The sequence below is a fragment of the Alexandromys fortis genome, unplaced genomic scaffold, assembly GCF_014885135.2.
Source record: "Alexandromys fortis isolate MF-2015 unplaced genomic scaffold, M_Fortis_MF-2015_v1.1 scaffold_113, whole genome shotgun sequence".
NCBI classification, from domain to species: Eukaryota; Metazoa; Chordata; class Mammalia; order Rodentia; family Cricetidae; genus Alexandromys; species Alexandromys fortis.
Window position 1 is genome coordinate 4,349,143 of NW_026067988.1, and position 8,417 is coordinate 4,357,559.

The window sequence follows — 8,417 nt, forward strand, 5'->3', positions numbered from 1 at the left end:
TATTTATATATTTATAAATTATTTATGTACACTTATAATTGAAATATAATTATATTATAATCTCAAAAATTAAATTGATAGAATTTGTTGATGCAACATGGGAAGCCCTATCCTCTCTAAGGAGTAGATGCAGGTGGAGTGGCAGAAAACATGAAGATAATAGGAGGAGAATAAGAAGTGAGAAATAGAATTGTTATGTAAAAAAAGAAACTAAACTTTAAAAATAAAAAATTAAAATATTGAATCAAATTTCTTTTTCTGAAACAATTCTTGCAGGAATATTAAGTATGAAATTGAACTTGTTTTTAACTATCCTTCTCACAATTGCAAATACACAATTACATTTCAACAAAAGTATTTGATGTCCTAGCTATCATTATAATAAGCTGTAAAATATAGTTTCCAACATTATAGAAAAGGTTTTATAAAAGAGTAAAATTAGATTCAGCAGATTATATCTAAAACAAAATAACCATATACTCTTCTAGTAAAGAATCTAAAATGGATATTAAATTACTGGAGACAGCTTTTCAAAAATAAACTATATGTATGTTCAAAATAACAACATAAACCAATTCTTATTTAATTTCATTTATTAATGTCTGAAAGTATCCATTCAAGTAAACCATTGTTGCAATTCCCCAATCACACAAAGACACTTATGTTACATCCAAAAAAAAAAAATGCAGAAGAGCAAATATGCTTCTTTTTACCCATAAAAAATGAAACAAATAACAGATATTTTTTCCAAATTCTGAATGTCCTTAAAATAAAATTCTTTTATTGTTAGGTCTAAAATTCCTTTTTTCCCTTTTTTTTAAAGACTAACTAAGCCTAATACATTTTATTAATGCCATTCATGCAAACAAAACATGATGCAGAAAAGGCTTATTTTGAGTCTTCTTGCAGAGGAAATAAAGTGAGAAACAAAAAATCTTCTCCTTTGTTAGGTTATTAATGAGAACCATGATTCTAACAATAAAAGAGCTAACTAGCTGTTTCATTTCAATTCAGACAAAGTTGTTGTACTTTAACATAAGTGATCACAATAAAACTTTTTCAGAATTAACATAATTAGCATGAAAACTAGTCAGAGACCCATTTTTTCTCATGGTCAGAGTCCCATAAAAATGTTAACCTCGTAGTTATATACACGGAGGACCTGGAGTGGAAACTTACAAGCTCTGTATTTACTGTTTCAGTTTCTGGGAGATCATATAAGCCTTGCTGAGTTGATTCACTGGGCCTTGTTCTCCTGGTGTTCTTCTTCCCCACGCCTCTTACAATCATTCTACCTCTTTTTTCCAGGTTTCCCTGTGCACCTAAGGGAGGTATTTGATGAAGACCTCCAATTCAAACTCTCTTTCTGACTGTATGCCTCTGCATTTCTTCCTATCTGCTACTGAAGGAACAATCTTTGTTGAAGACTGAATAAGGCACTAATCTATTAATATAGTTAGACATTATTAGGAATAATTTTATTGATTATTTTATTGATTATCTTAAAAGAACAATAGAATTTTGTTTTACCCTAGGTCTGCGAGCTCTCAGTTCTCTGGTTCTTGGTTACACAGCATTGTTTGGTATAAGTTTCCTCTCATGGAATAGGTCCTAAGTCAGATAAGGCATGGGTTGTCTACTCAGACAAGTTTTGCGCCATCATTGCCCTTTCATATTGCAGGCAGACCAAATACTAGGTTAAAGGTTTTTGGCTACGGTGCTTTCCATATGTATCATTGTAAAGAGAACCTGTCAACACAAATGGGGCTAGAGCATAGGGGTGAAGGCTTCATGGAGGCACCAGCTCACCTTCAGCATGTTCAATGAATTCTATGAGTGTTGTCCTCATCAATAGGGTTCCTCTGTCAGTTTGCATAGAGCAAACTTTTGTCTAACAGCATGAGTTGTTTTTATATTTCCATGGGACCCCCTTGGCCAAAAACTCAATTGAATACTACACAATCCTACTTCTGGAACCCTTTCCTGGCTTCAAGAGATGACCAGTTGAGATTACATCCCCCATAGCTAGTAGTCCTCATTAAAATCATCTTTATAGATTCCAGGAAGTTTACACCACAGTAGGTTTCCCCTCAACTCTTGAATGGCATAGGGGTGATGGAGGATTTACCCTGAGAGTGGGAAATAGAAGAGATTTTATGGGAAGGCTGCGGATGGTTGGGGGCAGGGTCTGGAGATTAGAAATCAAAGCCCTTTCCTAGTGTACTAAAATTCCTTATTTAAAAGATTTAAGTATGGATGCAAACAGGGGTAGTTTATTAGAGTTTAACAGAAAACCCTAAGCAGGTGAATTGTAAATCATGCAGCCATCATGGAGGAGGAGAATAAAGAAAAGGAAGAAATATCATGCTGTTTAAAAAAAAAAAAAAACAACAACACGTAGGTGAATCATCGGGTAAGTGAAGAAACATGGGGCCAAAGAGAGCGAGCAATAGTAAGGAATACCAAGGTACTAATGCTGCTGGAAGTGGTTTAGAAAGCACATTTTAGTTCCGGTCAACATTTGAAAGTAAAAGTTGGGAGGAAAGAATAAAAATGAATAGTTATCTCCTTTTCAGTCTGGGAAGAGCCAAGCAACCACATAGTAGATTTTAGGAACGGCTCTAGAATTTGGGTAGTGGAAATTACATTAGATAAAGTTTGACCCACAAGCATAGGTGTGGTACCTTAGCCACTCTCTTAACCTTACCAGCTGATTCATTTAAGGGAGTAAATAAGAGCATATCTTGACCTAGAAGTAGAGATTTCCTTTACTATTGAATTGTGAAGAAATTGTATAGATATATTTGATATCAGCAGTTGAAACCACACTTCATTCTCTACTTTATTTATCAGTTTTTCATATTCACTGACTGAAGTATTAAGTTTTTATGTATATAGTAATGTTTACTCAAGAAAATAAAACCAGTATTTCAAAATTTTGTTAAAATTTAGCTTTCAGAAAAAGTGACCTTGTGAGGAAGAAAATCTATGCATTGAATAATACTTGTCAACCCTGTTTCTTGCATTTATTTGTGTACATGAAATTTTCTGGTGGATTAAAAACTTTCAATGTATTTTGTTGAATATAATGTATTATTAATACGATACTATTTATAATTAAAACTGTTTTATTGTCTATGTTTTAACATATTCTTTATGAAGGTTGCCTAAAACTCCTTTGTAAGTGTAAAAAAATCTATTGAGCTATCATTAAAATAAATCTAGTTATATTGAATAAATGCTTTTAATTTGCATGCATTTCACTATATGAAATAATTTAGTAACTGTAACAATAAATTATATGAGTTTGAGAATTATTAAAAATGTCCATGATAGTGTTATGTACATTAGTTTTTGACATAAGTGTGCTAATATAATTCATGGTAATATTAAAAATAAGTAAGTAAATCACTCTCAATTTTTATATCAAAGATAGAACTCCAGTTCCCAGATGTGTTACAATATATGGAAAAAATCAGTCAATATATTCCCATTAAACAATTTACTCAAAAATCTAGTCTATTTCCTGGGAAATTGTTTTAAAAATCTTGTTTTTCTACTCTGCTTTTCATCTCCCTGCACAATAATTAAAGTTCTCAAATTAAGTTGTTTTATAATTATACTGGAATGACAAAGTATACCAGACCAGTTAAAACAAGTTATTTTATGGACATTATCTTACTTGAAGGTCAGCATGTTTCCTATTTTCAACTAAGTGTTATGACATAGAAGTCTCTATTTCACAGATATTTACAGAAGTACTTTTTCTATTTATTTTTTCATGTACCAGTCGATTAATACAATCAGATTTTATATTTTAAAGCAAGTATTTATAAGGATTAATGGAGGTGAATATTTCATAGTCCTCTCTTTTTTCTATCTCATTACATTTCTTTTTCTTTTCTTTTTTGTTACTTTCATTTATTTATTTTTCCATTAAAAAATTTACACTTCCTCCCCTTTTCCCTCCTCCTCCCTCCTTAAGAGAGGGCAGGGAACGCTGCCCTGTGGGAAGTCTAAGCGCCCCCCAACACACACACACACACACACACACACACACACACACACACACACACACACACACATCCAGGCCTAGGAAGCTTTGCATCCAAATAGACTAGGGTCCCCAAAAGCCAGTACATAAAAACGAAACAAGTCCAGTGCCTTTATCAATGGCTTCTTAGCCCCCATTTTCAGCCACATTCAGAGAGTCAGGTTTGATGGCATGCTCATTCAATCCAGGTCCAGCTGGATTTGGTGAGCTCCCATTAGAACAGGCACAGTCTCAGTGGGTGGACCAACCCCTTCCAGTCCAGACTTCCTTGCTCATCTTCTCCCTCCTTCTGCTCTTCAACTGGACCTTGGAAGCTCAGTCAGTTGCACTGATGAAGGATTTTGTCTCTTTCTTCTTCCGTTGCCAGACGAAGACTTTATAGTGATATTCAAGTTAATCATCAGTGTGATAGTGGGGCAAGGCCAGTTCAGGCACCCTCTACTCTGCTGCCCAAGGACCTAGCTGGGGACATTCCCGTGGACACCCCAGATCCCCTCTAGAGCTAAGTCTCTTGCCAAGCCTAGAGAAGCCAAATAACAAGGTGAACCCAAAGAAAAACATATATAGATCCTCTTGGAAATTGGAAGCAAACAAGATTGCCGGGCAAAAGTTGAGAGAATGGGGGTGGGGTAAGGGTGCGAGTGGGGTTGATTGAAGGGGGGAAGGGGAGAGAGAAGAGAGAAGGGAAAGACTGGAGAGTGCTTGGGGAGTGGGAGGGTGGAGATAGAGGAAGGGCGGATATAGGAGCAGGGAAAAAGATGTCTATATTATGGGAGCCATTTTAGGGTTGGCAAGAGCCTTGGCTCATTACATTTCTTTAGATGCTGTTTATCTCTGCTTCTATTCTTGCTCTGGTGTATTGAAGTGAGGAGTAGAAAGAAATATCTTACTTTCTATTCAAATTAACTAAAATTCTTTAGAGTCTAAAGCAGAACTGAATATAAAGACTACCAATATTTGTAAAATTTTCTTATTTTCATTATTATGTATAAAAAGTATTATATTTTGGATTTATTTTACATGTTAAAATGGGAGATTCATTCAGATTACCCTTCAAAAACTGATAACTGAGTAGAAATGACAACGTTCATTCAGCAGCTATTCAGTCCGGTGAACGTTTCTTAATTTTCTAATTGTATTGTGTGTGCCTCTAAAGGACTTCTATTGACAACTCATTTTCCAAATATGTAGGTTTCAAAATTAATTCATAGAAACTGTTTGGAATACAATGGTTTCTGTGAACAAATACATATTTTTTTTTCAAATGAAAAAAGAAAACCTTTAAATGCCTGAATTGTACTGGAATTATCCTTAAACATTTCCTCTTTTCCAAACCACTGTATATGAGCTTAATAATACCTTTGTCACTAATATGTAAGAATTTTTGTACATTTTTCAAGCACTATATTATAAATTTCTAACTGAAATAGTTAAGCTGTAAAAATTACTAATATAAAATATACTTAAATGATAAAATAATTATTATTCAAGATTTACTATTTCAAAATCTCTAGGAAAAAATCATATATTTCTTATCTTACTTGGTTTTTTTATTGCTGTGAGACACATTATTTCTTAAAATATAGAAGCTACAACTCCACTGTGGTTGCATTAGTTGAAGGCCTTTTTTGAGCCACTTCACAGAGAGAAGACTCAGAGTTGCTAATGGTGCAATCTAAAGACAAAATTATACTTCCTTCCAGAAAATTTAATTCTTCTACTTTTGAAGCTATCTGAGAGAAAGCATTTTTTTAAAAAAGATGATCCTTGGCTTGAGGGTTTTCTAAGTATTTTATTCAAAAGTAACATTACATCAACTGAAATACCAGATGGTGAAAAATGTTTGATACTTCTTGTTTCTCTCTTTCATGTGTTAAGTTAATCAAATTTCCATTTGGGGAAAGAGATCAAATTTGCTTCACTAAGGTCAATTATATTCAAGCTATATCATAAAGAGTTTTTTTTTTATTTTCAGCACTTCTTTTTAGAAGAGTTAAAATCAGTTAACTTTCTTGACAGTAATATAATGGCTTTACAGATACAATTTTATTTAGAATGTGCTGCAAACAAATATAATTTATTACTTCAATCGAGAACATTTCATTTACTGTGATGTGTAAATATTTCTGAATAGGCATCATTGAAACATCTTAAAAATAAAGCCATCTTCTGTTCTTGATGACATGTTTAAAGCTTCGAATAAGATCAAGGGGAATACAAAACTGATTTTTAAAAATGCCCATTAAACTTAAAAAGAATACTAGATTATGAGGCAAAAATCTAAGTTAGGGAGTCTAATATAATAATTATAAACTGACAGGAAATGTGGAATCTCTAAAGTAAAATTAGAAAAGATTGTTTGTGTAAAGACTGCATTGAGAAATTGAAGGGAAATATGCTTAAAAATGATATTGGCATTTAAAATAATGAGGCATTTCTTTATCATCTGCAACATTTTTTGTAATTAGGTGAAGTCATGGAAACAGATTGAGAGGCAGAGGCCTGCTGTCAGTAACCTTTAGTATAATGGGATTATGCACATCTCTCCTCGGGATTGTTTTTAGGCATCAGTGACATTTTTGTTTTGAGTATAAATCCTTATTTGACCTGTCTCACTTTCCATTTAATAATGATATTCTTACTTCCAAAATTTTCTGTTTAATTTTTTATTTGAAAGGTTTTTTTTTTCATTTTACATATGAACCACAGTTCCCCCTTCCTCCCCCTTCCTTCCCAGCACCCAACCTTCATCCAATCCTCACAGAGAGTAAGGCCTCCCTTGAGGAGTCTACAAAGTCTAGCATATCAAGTTGAGGCAGGACCAAGTCTTTGTCCTACATCCAGACCAAGCAAAGTATTTCTCCAAAGGAAATAAGCTTCCAAAAGTAATGCACATTCATATCACAAAAGCATTTGCTCAACTAATTCATAGCAGCATTATTTGTAAGGGCCAGAACCTGGAAATAACCTAGATGCCCCTCAACCAAAGAATGGATATAGAAATGTAAATACACAATATAATACTACTCAGTGGTAACAAACAATGACATCTTGATATTTTCAGAATTGTTCTTAGTTTGTATTAGTTGATTAAGCAGAGCCTTTTTCCAAATTTAAGAAATGTAAGAAAACTTCTCAGGTGTGTATATATATATATATATATCGGTGGTTTTTTTATTGTATCCTTGTTTGTTATCAAGTTTTAAATTCATGTCCTTTGTTCTTTACTGTTACACAGAGGGTAATTAAATAGTTCACAAAATGCTCAGATTTACCATATATTTTATTTTTCCCCCAGATGTAATAGCCCCCACTCTTCAGAGTTTCTGATTATCTTGAGCAAAATAAGAAGAAAAAGTAAAACAAAGGAAATGTATCTTTTGGCCAAAACGGAATATCACACATTATTGGAAGCAGCAAAGTACATGGAAGTCACATGTTGAATAGGACAAAGCAAAATTCTTCCACTCCCAATTTAACATAATCTCAATTTACTGTTCAAGTAACAACTGTCAATTTTAAGTATTTAAAGTCTTCAATTTAAGATTATTTCAGTCAGGAATTTTCCTTATGCACTTTAAAAAGTTTATACTACATGAACATTTACCATCCAATGACTTCTCTGCAATCAGAATACAGTCCTGCTTTAAATAAGAACAACAATGTCATTTAAATTTGTCTGCATTCTGGGCTTGCTTGTCACCTCATGAAGGTGTCAATTCTTTTGTTCACCATTTCAAAAGTTCTTATTTTCTCTACTGCATTCCATTTGCTGAGACTGTAAATATGTCATGCATTTTTTTTTAAACTGGTAAGTCAATCTCTAACTGTCATTTTCAGAAAGACGGAACAAATTACAGAAGAGCATCTTTTTGCAAATAAGCAAAGAAAATACTCCTTTAGCAAAATATATATCCATGATGATCAAATACTGAAATGACAAACAGGATAAATGAAATGAGGACGCTAGTTGGAGAATGGGAACAGCTATAATTTAACATTAATTTATAAGAAATTATGCCTGATTATATGAGAGTCCGTCTTTCTCTAAGAATTGCTTAGTGCAATAAGTAAATATGTGAATAATAGAGATTTCAAATCAACATAGATAACTTTTTATGTTTTTCATTCAAGAGTATCTATTAATCAAAATATATTTGAAAAGCTTCCCTAAGGATAATTTAATGACAGTGAAAACTGGTTCACAGTGTGAATAATCAACAACCTCTTCATAAAGGGATATTTTTATATCACACAAAATGGTATACTATTTTTTTTAATTTCCTTAAAATCTTTCTGAGTAATATATAACTTTACATATAAAATAAAATTTAATTAATGTTTTTAATGTTTGCATAAGTTG

The 8,417-nt window shown here is 32.8% G+C and overlaps 1 long non-coding RNA gene across 1 annotated transcript in view; it reads left to right on the top strand.

Moving 5' to 3' along the window:
- The window catches only part of LOC126511999 (uncharacterized), a 5,201-nt gene extending 2,807 nt beyond the window's left edge, over positions 1-2,394 (top strand). The window contains exon 2 of the long non-coding RNA XR_007594868.1: positions 1,309-2,394. This is a non-coding gene — a long non-coding RNA (uncharacterized lncRNA). The remainder of the gene's footprint in view (positions 1-1,308) is intronic.
- The last annotated feature ends 6,023 nt before the right edge of the window (positions 2,395-8,417 follow it).